Source organism: Gadus chalcogrammus, chromosome 4 (genome assembly GCF_026213295.1).
Source record: "Gadus chalcogrammus isolate NIFS_2021 chromosome 4, NIFS_Gcha_1.0, whole genome shotgun sequence".
Classification (NCBI taxonomy): Eukaryota; Metazoa; Chordata; class Actinopteri; order Gadiformes; family Gadidae; genus Gadus; species Gadus chalcogrammus.
Window position 1 is genome coordinate 31,932,408 of NC_079415.1, and position 4,536 is coordinate 31,936,943.

At 40.1% G+C, this 4,536-nt stretch overlaps 1 long non-coding RNA gene across 2 annotated transcripts; it reads left to right on the top strand.

Annotated features, from left to right (window-relative positions):
• Positions 1-1,018: 1,018 nt before the first annotated feature.
• On the top strand, positions 1,019-4,514 carry LOC130381304 (uncharacterized). 2 transcript variants are annotated; one of them, XR_008895371.1, is made up of 4 exons: positions 1,019-1,034; positions 2,932-3,071; positions 3,177-3,240; positions 3,395-4,514. It is a non-coding gene; the product is annotated as an uncharacterized LOC130381304 (long non-coding RNA). The 2 variants fall into 2 exon arrangements; XR_008895370.1 differs by having other exon boundaries at positions 3,177-4,514.
• The last annotated feature ends 22 nt before the right edge of the window (positions 4,515-4,536 follow it).

The following is a 4,536-nucleotide window of genomic DNA, read 5'->3' on the forward strand; positions in this document are numbered from 1 at the left end:
TACGTTTTATTGTCTTTTTTTATCTGCACTCTGCTACGATGCCTTGAGAAGATGCAAAGCTATACTTACTGCCATCAACACCTTTCACTTTTTTTTCCAGTGCTTGCCTCCAACGCCTTGAGATCCTCACTTTTCACTTTTTGTTTTTTCATCTTTTTATCAGTGCTCGGCTACACTCCCTGGAGAGGATTGGATGAGCAGGGCCAGATAAAGAATGAGGCGTCACAAAATCAAATTGAGATTTCCTTCTTTTTTTTTCTTGCTTTATCGCAAGCTCACAATCGCTCCCTGTGTGTGTGAGTGAGTGTGATTGAGTGAGGTAGTGAGTAGTTGAGTGTATGAGTGAGTGAGTAGGTTAGTGAGTGAGTGAGTGAGCAAGTAAGTGAGTGAGTGTTCGTTGTTGTGTGTGCCCGTGTTGATTGCACCTCCTTGTTGCTCCTGCTGCACAATTCATTCGAGATTGTGATTTTGTTTTCGAACAAAATCCATGGCTAAAACGCAACATGGGCGGGAAGGTTGTGTGTGTGTGTGTGTGTGTGTGTGTGTGTGTGTGTGTGTGTGTGTGTGTGTGTGTGTGTGTGTGTGTGTGTGTGTGTGTGTGTGTGGAATCAAGGGTTTATTTCATATAAAAATACATTATATTATCTAATATATTATAAAAAGATGAATTAAAATCAGCCTACAGATGTAATCTGTATAGTGCTGTTTGCCAAGGAAATTACACAAAAGTAAACCATGTTTACTTGTATTTGTTTACAGGCCGGTCTTGCCCTCACCAAGATGTCGGCCACATTAACTTATCAGAGCAAAGGGATCAAGGCAGTCCATGCGGCGCCTAGGTCTATGTATCTATTGTCTGGCCTTACAGGCCTTTGAGTTGATATATGAGGTGGGTGTAATGCAAGACCTGGCCACTCGAGACCTGCCCACGTTTGGGTATTGAAATCCAATCAGCAAATCATTGGTCTCACCCCGTATACAAATAGGACCCTGCTCACACAATTTGGTTTGGACGTCAGGAACAACTGTGTTCGGTGAGTAACGGTTCCCAGAGAGTTCTCCTTTGATCCTGTCGGAGCTTTGCTGTCCGAGCGTCGTGTTTTTCATTTCTAGTTTTTATTAAATGTCTGGGTGGATAAGCAACGTTGTGTGTCGGTGCATAATAACTTTGACCATGTGGCTTGTGCAAGTTATGAAGCGAGCATAAACTAAGTCCTTCTTATCTTCGCTAATGCATAGAAGAGCTCTGTGGTAGGTGTGTGGTTAAGTAGATTTGACTTGACGGCAAAGTACAGAAAGTTCAGTCATTCATTCTAGGCCAAACTTCTCAAACTTCTCAAACTGATTAAACAAGTGTACCCCTCAAGATATTTTTTCAGCTGAGTGCCTTCTTCACCGGCCAGCATAAAACGGAAGCCTTTAGAATTGAACTTGATCAGGGTTAAAAAGAAAAAAACAACTTGTTGGCAATTTTCTTTTTCTATTTTTTAGAATGATACTTGCTAAAAAAAACCGGATACAACTAGTTGGCTGCTTATTTTTTGAATTGTATTTTTTTTAATTGATACTTGAATTTTTATTTTTCTGAGTACCTCCTGCACTACTCCAAAGTGGCGGTACACTTACCCCCAAGACATAATGTTCGCCAGGGATGGATTTGGATGGATTTTATTTGGATCCCCATTAAATGTTGCAATAGACATCAGCTGCTCTTCCTGGGGTCCACACATAACATATAAGAATACAAGAGATCAACACACAAGACAACCAATTAAAAAACACAAGCATGGATAACTAAACCATCAGCACAAAAAACGAACAACGTAAAAAATAAAAGTAAATATTAAGTAAAAGTAACATTTTGTAATACATACTAGGATTCAGTGGAAACAGCCATGAGGTTTCACTTGTTTCGCTTCACTTGTTTTTTGAAAGGGAGTTCCATTCAGGCAAAACCCCCTCTACCGTTTTAACATTGCAGTTCACAGACACGTCGATATCTATGAAAGACGAAATTGAAGGCAGGGATGAGATGTCATGGCATCGCCTATTTCCAGGTAGGAATGTCAGAATCAAAGCCACAGCCTTGGGTTATCTTGTGCGTAACTTTAAGGTTTGGTGCAAATGGGTGTGTTAAAATGGGAGATTCCTAGTGTTTTTCTTGATGCGCTGCCAGAAGATGACAGTGTTGTAGATATTGTAGCCGTGACATATAGAAATATTATCCAGTAGGAAAAAGTGAAACTGATCTTAAATGCTTTTTATGTTTTTTATTTTCCAATGGACTTTTATATAAATGGTAATTTTCGGGGTTTCAATCTTGATTTTTCCGGTACATATCATACCACTGAGGCTGCACTTATTAAAGGGTGAGACCGTCTCTAAATTGCATTTTCTTTAAATGCGCCACGTTTATTGAAATGTGAATAAAAGAGATCAGGCTGAATGTAGTTAGGTTTCTTTACGCCTCAATTAAAAGCAAATGAGCATGGTTCTTCTGCCATACAGTTGCATAATGGATACATTCTCCTTTCTGTGACTAGTCCCATTTCTGCAAATTATTTTAATATGTTGGTTTGATTCAGACAATTTGGTGAATACATGAATAATAATTTGCTCAATTTCATAATTCATTTTTTAATCCACAACCCCTTTTGAACTTTGTACAAGACGGGGAATAATTCCCTTTTATTTGAGAAATCTGCTTTTTTCATTCAAATGTATTCATTCAATTCAACCACCAACCACCACCGACACTCTGTGATGTGTGATACTTTCACCGTACTTTTCGAGAATCACCTTCTGCCTGAAGACCAACAAGAGTGTGAAAAATGGCCTGCAATTTGTGTCTCTAATTCCTGCCTCCGTCTGTTCTCTCTCCTCTTCTCTGTACCTCCCCTTGCTCTTGGCTTGTTCCACTCTTGACTCCAGTCTCAGAAGGAACTGCTTGCCATTGGGGGTTTATTCCTAAAACCGGTTCCATAAGGACCGCGATGCCAGAGACCGGCGAAGCCCTCCACCCTGAATTTTACCGAGGCACCCGACATGAACCCTCAGATCGCGTTGGCATGGTAACCGCAGTTTCCGTACCAATCCAACGTTTTTTTTTTTACTTTTATAGCTCACAGATGGAAAGAGGATAAAGTATAGTCTTCATTTTTTTTGTCTTCATATAGGCATTTGGCAGACGCTTTTATCCAATCGCGAAGGGATATCTGGTTCCATGTCATCAAGGAACAGGTATGGCTTAATGGATCTAGCTGAAGGATGTTAGTTAAGTTGTGTATATTGGAGAGAACTCAAATGCATTCCAGCTGGCAACAACATAGCCATCTACAATCAAATGTATCAATCAAAGACCATCTATATTTTAACCAATCATTACTTTCATCAGCAACAAACTCCAGCAAGATTTCCAGACTTTCTTTGCATAAAAAAATACTGCAGATGTCACTTTGACTCACTTCTGTTCATTACCGTACAAGTATGTGTGCTGTGGAGATGAACCCCAGCCCACGACGTTTGCACTCAGCCTGGTTGGCAGCCAAACCTTGTCTGCTGTATTAGCCGACCAACGGTGCTAGGAGCTAACTGCGCATCGCCGGAGAAGGCCCTGCGCGAAACGTGTAGCGTCGCTTCGAAACGCTGTCGAACTGAAATGTTTCTCCGGAGAAATCCCATTTCAGGGTTCAACGGCTCTTCCAGAGGCCGCCCGAGCGAGCCGCCGTGTAATGTATGCCCTCATAAAGCTTGTCGACTTAATCGATTTTCTTTTTTTTTCAGCAGCCTATTTTCAATTATTCGACTATACTTTTTTTTTTTTTTTATCCGCAGTTTTTTGCGCTCGTTTCTCACATCGTTGCTTCTCTTGTGTTTTTCAATTCGGTGAAAGGTGTGTGAGTAAATATTTTTTTTTTTTGTTGTTTTTGGACAAATAAAGAGAATTGTTTTAATTGAAATGTAAACGCCTAATATCATGGCATTTCCAATAGCCTCTGCTGTACCCAGCAACTGCCAAATTCCCTTTAACAGTCATCAAACCTCCATGTTGTGGTTAAATTTGTTGCACGTAGTTGCTTATAATACTGTTTATCGGAGCATACTCCTGTATGGACCTGTATCTATTCAATCAGTCTCTATGGATTCAAACATTGAAATAGTAAATGGATTACATTACATGCAGCTATATGGTTTGTCCGAAGTCCCATAGAAATGTATTTTGTGGTTCCAATGGTGTCTGGTGATGCTCTGACCTTTCTTTAACATGATGTATTTCTCGTTTTTGTCGTACCTTTTATGAATCTCGTTACACTCTGTATTAACGGTCTCCAATTTCCAACAAGGTGTAAAGTAGATTAGCCATTGCAAGCTGTTTTCAGATCTAAGTCATTGTCACATTATTGTCCTTCCAGAGGAAAGCTGCTACAGCCTACTGCTTTGCAGGCTGATTAAATCAGATCTCCAAGAAACTTGTGGATGAATAACTGATGCAGATTTGGGATACAAAATCTATCCATCAAGACTTTGTGGTGTTTG